The sequence below is a fragment of the Pomacea canaliculata genome, linkage group LG7 (genome assembly GCF_003073045.1).
Source record: "Pomacea canaliculata isolate SZHN2017 linkage group LG7, ASM307304v1, whole genome shotgun sequence".
Taxonomy (NCBI): Eukaryota; Metazoa; Mollusca; class Gastropoda; order Architaenioglossa; family Ampullariidae; genus Pomacea; species Pomacea canaliculata.
In genome coordinates this window covers 9,933,698-9,945,744 of record NC_037596.1, presented here as the reverse complement: position 1 = coordinate 9,945,744, position 12,047 = coordinate 9,933,698, and positions in this window count along the sequence as shown.

Genomic DNA, 12,047 nt, shown 5'->3' with positions numbered 1-12,047 from the left:
AAGTGAGTGGTATCGTCCGTGCGAGGGAAGGTAGGAGTACACGAGGTGTGGACTGCCATCGGCCAGTCGTCTTCAATTACTACCCGGACAAAAGGGGGGGTGGACATCACAGGCACTGCCGACTAGCATGGCAATAAATCGTCTCCCTCACCCAGTACTTGCGGTAGGGTCTGAGCGCTGATGCGAAACGACTTCTGTCTGAACATTCTGTCGGGGTTAGGACTGACTGTATTCTCCACAAACAAACAAAACTAGAATTTATAAAGGAGAGAAGAATGAACAGCGCAAATGACACAAACATAAAAACAACTGAATTGATCGCATAATGGTCGGGTTAGATAAGCGAAGAAAGACACAGTGGGTGCACTATGTTGCAGCGTGAATTGTTGGCCATTTGTAAAAGTTCAAAGATTGGACTCAAACCGAGGTGTACTTTAGGTCAGTCATCAGGAGGAATGAACTGAAAATATTAAATATTATTATCCCCTCTTATGAGTAAAGAAAGATGTAAGGAAAGACAGTATGTTCAGATAGAAGCCGTTTCACCTCACTTTTCTTAGACCCTACAGCAAGTACTAGTCGGCTGAGAAAGGCGTTTTATTGCTAAATATAGTTTGCAACTGAAACTCGTTTAATTTATTTGTACAGTTTCAAACACCTTCGATCCCCCTTCATCTCATGATTTACGTAACATTCAGAATCCACTGAATGTCACTGAGCTGTGGGCGCCACGTCATGCCGAGGTTCGCTTTTCTACCTTGCACCAGTTTTTTTTATCCCAACTTTGATACTTTTAGCAACGTGCCACCTCTCGTTGATGTTTCTTACAACTCTAGTTCTCACTAACTTATTAATTGCCAGGTTACGGTCGAGAACTTCCTCTTGAATGATGGCATCTGAGGCATTCATACTTTCATACATCCTCTCCCATCCACCACCAGGTGCAGCTTATTTAACTTATTTCAAAGATGTCGTTGACATCGTGGTTAGAATTATCGTCTCAGAAACGGAAAGAGAGCACCCCAAGTACAGTGAGCATAAGCTCATCACAGATGTTTGCACAGACATCATGGCACAGAAATCTCGCCGTTTCTGACTAGACATTACAGTGCTTTGTGTGTCTGAAAGGCAGTTGAACAAAGGATGTTGATTTGTTGATTTTTTTCACATTGTAAAGGGACCCCTTACAGTTAGCCTGTGACCCCTTAGAAATCTGAAGAAGGGGTCCCTGGGACCCCAAAGAATTTAGCCTTAGCAGAAGCCCTGACATATATTGTTCAAGAGTCGACTCGCCACTATCGCATGCTCGCTCTGACAGGATCGATTTCGAATAAATTCTTTGCCTGATTATATTCTACAATATCCAATGTTCACCTGTGTATTCTTTATAAAAGCAGGTTTACGATCAAAATTGCTGTACATAAATGGTCAGTAGACAAACAAACGTTTTTTGATATTTTCGGAAGAAAGTATTATTTTAATTATAAGAATTCTTTTACATTTCCTTCCTCTTATCTCTACCAGGATCTCGGCAAAGCTAAATTTATTGTACTTGTGTTTTCCTAAATGTCAGGTTAAAAACGTGCCACACACAGTGTATTATGATTAGAACTAGCTTGATGTGATCAACATTAACTTTTATGTTTCTTGTTACTTACGTCGCTTCAAGAAATATATCCAAACGGTCTTGTGAGTACCTCGGCACCATTTTCTGCCAGCAGCCAGCAAACACTCCTGTCTCCTCCACCGGGCTATCGATCTGTCGCTGGAGACAGTGTGTCTGGCAGCTCTCCAAGACTGCCGTCGATCGATGTTCACATGACAACGCTGGCAGGAATAAATTATTAACATTGGACCAAATATAAAGGTATTTATTTGCTGCATCATATGCCACGGTTCACACAACACAGAGTTCACAGGTTTAATTTTTTTTAAAGCTTTATCATAGTTTATTTCTTCTAATTACCATTTATTTTGTGGTGGATATTTTGATAGTATTACGGTGGGCACATACACTGAACACTCTTTGTGTGTGTGTGTGTGTGTGTTAGTGTGTGTGCACGCGCCCTTGTGTGCATGTGTTAGTGTGTGTGTGTGCACGCGCGCTTGTGTGTGTGAGAGAGAGAATGTACCTGACGTTAGAATGAAATGCTAAAATATTTTGGCCAACTAGAAAGCAGCTTATCACTCCAACCACCACTACCCCAACCCACACTCCCTCAACCTTAGCTTTTGCCTGCATTGCAGTCGTAAATATCGAGCTGTTCAGATGTGTTTCTGCCACCCCCTACCTGACTACGCCTAACAGAAGTAATAATAGAAGGAATCTTGGTTCGTGTCATAGAACACAATCCTATGATAAGAAAGAAAGTAAAAGCATTTTATGTGTTCCATCTATAACTCCAACATGTTTTATCAGAACATAGATATAGCAGTAGGATCGGTGACCATATGGAAAGGTTCATGTATGCAGGGCTTCTGCTAAGGCTAAATTCTTTGGGGTCCCAGGGACCCCCTTCTTCAGATTTCTAAGGGGAAGATATCGGCCTTTAGTGGAACTCTTCTTGGTAAGGGGGAAAAAAACCCAGTGCAAGGGAAGCTACTCTCACCTGTAGCAGACGACAACAATAGATTGGGCTACGATGTCAGACACAGTACTTACCCGATTTTGTATCTGTTCTTCGCCCAAATTTGAAGGGGTCCCCTGGGACCCCACTGACAAAAATTGAAGGGGTCCTCCGAACTTTTAATGCGTAGTGTACGCAATTTTTTGCGTTAGTAGAAGCCCTGGCGTAGGGCAGTGACATCAGAAAAATGAACTTGAATGACCCCTGCTACGCACGAGGACTAGCCGGCATGAATGAGCAGCCACCCGTTATGTTACTGAAACAGTCGGGTGAATAGTCTGTACGACCAAGCGTTTGCAAGATGTTTGGCTCCGAGTTTACCTCTAACCATAGTGACATTCAGTTTATTCTCCGTGAGGTCATTGAATGGCACAAGTCAATACACAGCACGCGCTGCCTCCAAGAGCAAATGGAAGGGTCCATTCAAGGAACCGCCACAGATCGTCAATGACTCAGCACTGGAGAGAAATCGTTATATTAGCATACATGTTAATGTCAATAGCGCTTTCTCGGGTTACTAAAAATAGATTGTGACGTCACGCAGCAGAGCATCATGGGACTGCTTTGCGGCCAAACACTGCGCGTTGTTCTTTCTGTTTACGCTACGGCGACTGACAAAGAGCGACATTTTTTTAAATTAATCTCTGAAACAATGCTGAAAACAGGAGGAACTAAGCACTGCTGTTGGGGTTTATGTAAATCGGACTCCAGATATCCAGAGCGGTTACCGGAGGGGACGTTTTTTATTCCATTTCCAAAGCCTGGTAAGACCAGTGACAACATGACCCAGTGGGAAAGACAACGGCAAGTTCAAGACTGAGAAAGCAAAGCGCCTGCAGTTTTTATGTGGGCGATCTGATTTCCAAAATGTGGAGAAAATAACCAGGAACACATATATCTGCTCTCTGCATTTTCGTGGTAGAAAAGGCCCAACATCTGAGAGCGACGAACCAGTATTAGCGACTTCTGAGGCTGCGAAAGGACTTTCACCGAAAATGATTGTCTACATGTTTGACACATCTGAATCGTTTGAGAGCAAATTTTTATCAGTTTATGTTCCTACACTTCAAGTCTATGAATGTCCCTATGTTCCAACAAAGGATATAGATAAAACATCTTTGCCAAGAGTGTTTAGACAGTTTAAAATGTCAGATACTCTGTAGACCGCACACAATTCTTTTGTCAGACACCCAGGATTATGGGCAGCAAGGCAATGTGTATTCCTCTTACAAGCACCATACCACAATAAAAGAACTGATTGCAGTCACCCCTAAAGGTGCTGCATGTTTTATTGATATATTTGAGAAATGTGGCATTCTACAAAACATTGAACAAGGAGATGTTTGCTTGTGGACAAAGGGTTTAAAGTACATGTATAGCATTTGCTTTTGTCGAGACCAGCTTCTATAAAAATCCTGCATTTCTAGGTAAGCGAGCTAGCCTGTCTGCAGAACAGGAGATGGATACAAGGAGGGTAACCAAGGCACGAATTCATGTAGAACGCTTTAATGAAAGACTGAAAAAGTTCATGCTTCTCAGTAGAACTATCCCGCTAAGCCTCAGTTGTGTTGCCTCCCAAATGGTTTTTCTTGGATGCTGTTTGGTAATTTTCAGAGTAGCTTATGTATTTAAAAGCAAGTGAAATGCTAATGTACCACACAGATTGGTCAAAGATAGAAATGTGGGAATATTTTACCAAAAACAGACTGAAAAGAATTTTTGGTGTTAAACTGATGGTCAGCCTATCAATACATCAGGGGCATATGACAGAAAAGTATTGTAAATAAATCTGTATAATAATTAATATTATAGGTTACAAGTACTGTTCTGCTTCATAGTAAACAAAGAGAAAAATAAAAAAATCAAAACAGCATTTTTACACGTTCACGTTTTGTTTTTTTAAACAAAAAAACTGCGCAGCAACGCATTCGCTGCAAACGCTGGTGTAGTACATGCGGGGAATACATGTCCGCTTTGCATTCCCAGAAGCCCTTGCGCGGCTAGATCGTGACGTCATCTGTGGAAAGCGCCATTGCTGAAAGAATTTTCCTAGCCGATTAGTTCACAGCTTTAGATGCTAACTCGGTCAAAAGACTTGTTTCGACAAATATCTACACTGTGTTAACTAGAATCACTGGCTAACAATAGGTCTTTAGTTTATCTCTTATGTTCACTTTTAAAAGCCAATAAGGCTGCTCAATAAGGTAAATAAATATTTACATGCAGCTTTTCTGTCAGGGGAGTGTTTGTGAGCTCACAACATGATGTTTATTTGTGTAATTTTGAAGTATTGTGTATGTGAAGTGCCATGGGAGGAAGAAAATAACGGAAGAAGGAACAAAAGAAAAAAGGATATAAGTGGAGAGTATTAGAGAAGGGTTGCGATGAGACTCTAAAAACATCAAAGGAGCTGTTAATTCGGATGATTACAAACATCACCGCTTTCTTCGTCTTCATCATGCATCGGTATGTTTAGACATTGTAAGTGGATTGTTTTGTTTTTTTGTTTTTGTTTTTTTTTTTTGTTTTTTTTTTGCCAAGGGAAGTAATCGATGACGCTTTTTTTCAACTTGCTACCAGCGGTTATCCAGCACTTTTCTCAGTCTGCTGGCAATGAACAATAAAAATCATTTTTCAAAAAACTAGAGTGAAAACAATATTAGTTCAACTGCAACCTCAGTTTAGTTGTCTTAGAAGTTTTCATAGCGGTTTAGCATGAAGCAGACAGGTGAAATGTTTAGAAAGATATAAAATTTTTTGATCAACCATTCAAGCGCACCAGCCCTTTTCAAAGTGTTTAAGTAAATAAAGTTTGTGGACCTCGCAGACGGTAATTTACTAAATAGAGACAGTTGATACATAGTGTTACTATATACGATGTTTTAACATGACAGTCTATAAATAACCATGCAGTCAGTTCTATAAATGCCCATGAAAAGTCGGGTAGGTCATAATTCACTGATAGTGGGTCGGGCAGGGTAAGCTACACACCGTATGTACGTGACAGACTGCAAAGAGAGTGAGAGACCGATAAGGTGCATCATGTTGCGAAGAAAATATGGAGCAATGGGCATGACAAAAATAGCGATGACAGGTCCTATGGAGGTCCACAAGTTACAACTGTTAGGAGCGAATCGAGGCACGGATCATCATCAGCTTGTAGTGGTTTCGAAACTCCCCGTCAGGTAACATACCCCGCCTCCTTGTGTAAGACATTTTGCTTGAGTGCTTCTGCGTAATGTGTTATGCCTTTCAACGGGAATATAGCGAGAGTCAGGTGACAGATATCTACCTGGGAGAGGAGGGTAAGCGAAAAGTGAAGGTAAGTATGATGTATGTGTATAGCGCTGAAAGCACCCAGAATTCCATTCGATTTTTGCTGTATTTTTTTAAGTACCGTTGATTATTTAACCACACATCTCAACTGTGGTGAGCGAGATAGCCATGATGCATAAAGTTTGTACTAATGTGGGTTTTTTTTCAATAATCACCGCAATGAACATGTCGTAACTGAACACAGGAAATTTTGAAATAAAAATGTTTGAATTAGGGGAAGAGAGAAAACTCTAATTACTTTAAGAAGTACGGCAAGTGAGCAAAATATAGTTTTAATCAATTTCTCATAAGTACGCATGTCAGTAGTACCTATTCTCTCGGTGCTTCACTTCACCAATTGTATATAGACCACTGAGTCTATGTTTACAGCTCCAAAGATAATGTACGTGTAACTAAATGACGAGTTCTGGATTAGGGGACAAAATATTAACTGTTGTGTCATGTCACAATTAATATCTCAGGTCGTAATGACACACAGCAACATGAATACCTTGTAGCAGGGTGTAGATATAAAGTAGACTCGCCTACACTTCGCGGCATTTCAGTGACACAGGCTGTGAGCGCTACGTCAATAGGTTTGTTTGGGTGACAAGCCTTTTATATATATTGCTACACGTTTTGTCACTAGGGTACGTACGCACACACTCATGCTAAACAACGATCACATACACAGAGAGAGAGAGAGCAGACAGGTACAGGTGCGCACTAAGACTGTCGTCCTCCATGTCTGTATGATAAGATTCGCATTGTTGACTTAGGATTGAGAGACATTTGTTGACAAGTAATCTGCGGTTTCATTCAGAGAGTGATTAAACCTGTCGCAATATCATTTCCCCCTCCCACCACTCCCACCACCTTTTGTGACACTTAGCCTTAGGGTCTTTACAGCCCTGTTCTTAGTAGAAAATACGAATCTTTTGATAATAATAAGAGTTATATTTTACACCTGCTGTCAAAACGTTTTGACTAGACACATTAGACCATGCATAGTATTCCTTTTGACTAGACCTCGATAGGATAATGACAATGACAGTTCTTTATTAACGAGAGGTAAAATAAGCAAGAAGATGTTTTTTTTTTAATTTAGCTCTTACCCTTTACAGGAAAGAAAATTACTACGTGAATGAAGTAATGAAGTATTATAGAATATTTTATAGTAAACATTAAGGAAGGTGGATATGTACAATTGTGGTGGTTAAGAAGAAAAAAATATATGTATATGTTTACAAAGTTTCCTGGAGTTGGGAGGTATCTCTGGACTCTAGAGGCCTCATCTATTTGTCTTCAAAGTATTTAAGTTATTATGGTGTCGACAGTAATGTGAAAGTAGAGATGTCTTGCCAGATTACTTCTTGAATTTGCAATTACTTCTATCAATCATTATATTTACACATTCACTTGTCTTATGTTAAGCATTACACGTGTCACTAGTTTTGTTACAAACATTTACTAGGGGCCACGTGTCATTTCGGTCCGCATGGTGTGCAGGTCAGTGGTGCGCGTAACTGGGAAGAATCAGAGTGAGAGATGCTATTGACATTATAATGACATTTTGAAATATTTTATGTTTATATTTTGTCCAGCATGGAATATTTTCCCAATGCTGAGAGAGCTCTCCCCTCTCCAGCAGAGAAGGAGCAGCCCGCCACAAGGAGCAGGTCGGTTAGAATCACTTCACTCAAACAGCAACAGATGTGGACAAAGATGGACGATGGCGGCTATCATTTTATTACCCACTGGTATGTAAAGACAGAAAAATTATTAAAATTATTTTCCTGACTAAACACATAAATACCTCCTTTTATTACGCATTATGCCTCTGATATTTTTTAACAAAGTCTCACGAAGTGCAACCGAAGTGAAAGATGAAAACTTAATTATTGTTCACTCAGCCGATGTGCCCGGATGTTTCGATTAATTAACATCGCTGAACTGTGTTTACTTCCACCCATGGTTACATCGATTACTTTCACTTCGAGATAATTGTATGACATGTCGAAATATAGCATGTGCCACCAATTGTCTGTAGAAATGAACTTGATAAAGGCGCTTACACACATAATCAGTTTAACTTACTTCTTTGAGCTACAAACCCATGTCAGCTGTCAACACAGTATCTTCTGTTGCCCTCATCTAAACTTTCAGTGCATCCTGTGCCAGTGGCACAGTTAGAACGATAACAACTATTTAAACATGGCTAATTCGTCGCAATGTATTATGAAACACACGGCCTACAGGTGAGTAGCTACTGAAATGTGTTCAATCTGGTTAAACTTGACTTACATACTTCATTAAGTTGTTTCATTAACACAAGCCATCGAGACAAATACTACGCACTAAATAACTGGAGAGATAGTGCAGAAAAAAAAGAGATGAAAAAAATAATCTGTTCCTATGCAATTTCGTAACTGTGTTTGTGTAGCTATTCCACAGAAACACCGTTTAAGCACTACATGATGGAGATCAAGTCTTGTGTTAACGCGCGCTTTTTTCATGTGGAACATGTTTATTGTCGGCTGCTTTGCTGTGCTATAACCTTAGTCGCTAGGTGAGGTTGAGACCTCAGAAATTTAAATAATTAATCAGAGGATAAACAATGTAGAAAGTTTGATCATAATTATGAACATGGTCCACCTGGCTGAGGATTTTTTAATTACACAAATAAAGTAAAGAACGAACTGCAAATATAGAGGGACTTGGGAAAATAGTCATAAACAGACAAAACACTTGGTGTACTGCAGTGAAATCAGCGAACTCCGCACAGATGAACGCGAATGACCCCTGCCAACATGAGGACTGGTCGGTATTGATGAACAGCCACCAGTTATATTAGTACTGAAACAATCGGGTGTATGGGCTGAGTGATCAAACGTTTTCAGTTTACCTCTCACCATGGTTACATCGATTTCACCCTCCTTGAGGTCATTGAATAACAAGTCAAAACATAGCATGTGCTACCTCCAAGAGCAAAATAAAAGGGTCTATTCAAACAACCGCCACAGATCGTCAATAGTTCTGTATGGCGAGATCTTTATCTCAACATACGATGTTAATGTCATTTGCTGAAAGCTTTTCCTAGCCGGGTAGTTCTCAGCCTTAGATGCTAAGTCATTCAAAAGACTTGTTTCTCTAGCATCCTCATTGTGTCAACTACAATAACTGGCTCAAAATACTCTTTTAGTTTATCTCTTGTGCTTCACGATGAGGCTGATAAATAAAACAGGTATTTCACTTGTATAACTGGTCTCTTACCAAGGGAAATAATCCATGGAGCTTATTGCAACAAGCAAGCAGCGGTTATCCAGCACTTTTCTCTGTTGACAAGGAGCAATCAAATGTACTTTTCAATTAAATAGAGTGAACAAATATTTTACAGATTCGGTTTACTTGTGTTAAACGTTTTCATAGAGGTTTGAAGTGAAGCAGACCGGTTAAATGTTTGTGAAGACATGAAATATCTGACATCAACCATCCAGTTATAGCGCTAAGCGTCAAAGCATCAGCGGTTTTCAGTGTTTTATTATTAGTAATAAATAAGTCTTAAACTTTTCTGAAGGAATTCTACAAAATAGAGACATTTGATGCATGGCGTTATTGTGAACGATTCTGTAACACGACAATCTATTAATAACTATGCCGTCAGTTCTATTAATGTCAGTAAAAATGAGGTAGGTCATATATCACTGATAGTGGGTCGGACAGGATAAGATACCGTACATACGTAACAGACTGCAAAGGAAATAAGAGACCTACAAACTGTGAAAGTGTATCATCTCGCAAGGAATTATGGAGCAATCGGCATGACCAAAAATAGAGATAAAAGGCGCTTTGCAGGTATACAAACTGCAACTGTTAGCAACAACTCGAGGCATGGATCATAATCAGCTTGTGGTGGTTAAGAAACTCCCCGACAGGTGATGTACTCAGCCCACTTGTGGAAGTAAGTTGAACATGGTGCTGGATTACTGTCGCATAGTGCGTTGTGCCCTTTAACATGTAGCAAGAGTCAGGTGTCGTGTACTTACCTGGGAGAGGAGGGTAAGTGAAACCAGATGTATGTGTTTAGCGCTGTAAGTACCCGGAAGTCCGTTCGTTTTTTTGTCGTTATTTTGTGAGGACCGTTGATTATTTCTTTGTACATTTCAACTGTGGTAAGCGAGATAGCCATGAAGTTGAAAGTATTTAGTAATGTATTTTTTAAAAAATAATCCCCTAATGTGTTTGTTTACTGACCATATACAATTGAGAAGTCAAAAATTTTTGAATTAGGGAAAAGAGAGAAAAATCCAGTTACTTTAAGGAGAACAACGAATGAGAAAAATATAGTTTTAATCACTTTCTCACAGGTTGTTATGGATTCGAGGACAAAATATTTACTATTGTGTCATGTCACAATTAGTATCTCAGGTCGTTATGACACTGCAACATGAATACCTTGTAGCAGGGTACCTCAGTGTGTAAATGTAAAGTAGACTTGCCTACACGTCGCGGCATTTCAGTGACACAGGGCGTGAGCACTACTTCGATAGGTTTGTTTGGGTGACAAGCCTTTTATATATATATATACTGCCTCAGGTAACGATTAACAGTCACTGTCTGTAGACAAGTTTTGTCACTCGGGTACGTAAGCACACACTCATGTTAAGTAATGATCGCAAACACACAGAGAGACAGAGCAGACAGGTACAGGTGCGCACTAAGACGCTGTGTCGTCCTCCATGTCTGTATGATTAGATTCGCATTGTTGAGTCAGGAGCGAGAGACATTTGTTGACAAGTAATCTGCGGCTTCACGCAGCGAGCGATTAAACACGTGACAATATCATTACCTCCAACCACCACCACCTTTCAGGACATTTAGCCTTATGATCTCAGCAGCCCTAAGCCTGCTCTGTGTAGAAAAATACGAATCTTTTGATGATAATAATAAGAGTTATATTTTACACCTGCTTTGAAGACGTTCTGACTAGACACACTAGACCATTATAATATCCCCTTGGACAAGATGTCGATAGGAGAATGTGAATGTCGCAATGTCTAGCCAAATTACTTCTTTAAAGTAATGACATCAATCATTATTTTACACATTCACTTGTCTTTCGTTAAGCATTACACTTGCCCACTGTCACTAGTTTTGTTACAAAACATTTGCTGGTGGGGGCCACGTGTCATTTCGGTCGTCATGGTGTGCAGGTCAGTGGTGCGCGTAACTGGGAAGAATCAGAGTGTGAGATGCCATTGACCATAAAAATGACATGTTGAAGTATTGTATATTTTATTTTTTGTCCAGCATGGAATATATTCCAAACTTAATGCTGAGAGAGCTCTCCCCTCCCCAGAAGAGATGGAGCAGCCCACCACAAGGACCAGGTCGATTAGAATCGCTTCACTCAAACAGCAACAGATGCGGACAAAGATGGTCGATGGCGGCTCTCACTCGATTATCCACTGATATGTAAAGGCAGAAACATGAGGCTAGACTGAACTTATGTGGGACTAAAGGAGTCTCATGATCAAGTGACAATACTGCAGAGAGCTTCAGTAAGATCGGCGAGGCTTCCCTACATCATTGCCGTGACTAAACAGGTAAATACCTAGTTTTATTACGCATTATACCCCTTCTATTCTTTACCAAAGTCCAATATTTCACGAAGTGAACACAGAGTAAAAGACGAAAACTATAATGCGTATATATAAAGAAATATAAGGTTAAAAGCATTATTAGAATTTTCCAAGTCATTTCATTTTCTTTTGTGTGAAACTCCAGACGTGGCTGCAGCTCCGTGTATAAATGTTGACAAACCAAATGTCTAACTCAATTGTGTGTTTACGATGTAAGATGTATCAGTGTACGATACCTTTGTTTTATGATTTGCTACGAGGAACGACCTGTTTTCTTCCGCCTTAGCCTCTAACCTCAACAAACTGTACACAGCATCGTTGAAATCATGAGAGCCGGCTGTCAACGAGGCCTGTTAATGCATTTTCTCAAGTCCCAATGGCAGGTATCTTGACCTGAGAAGTTGAGACCTTCGCAAGAAGCAGCTTCTGTTCACGTAAGTACTGTCGTAAGTTACTAAACTCA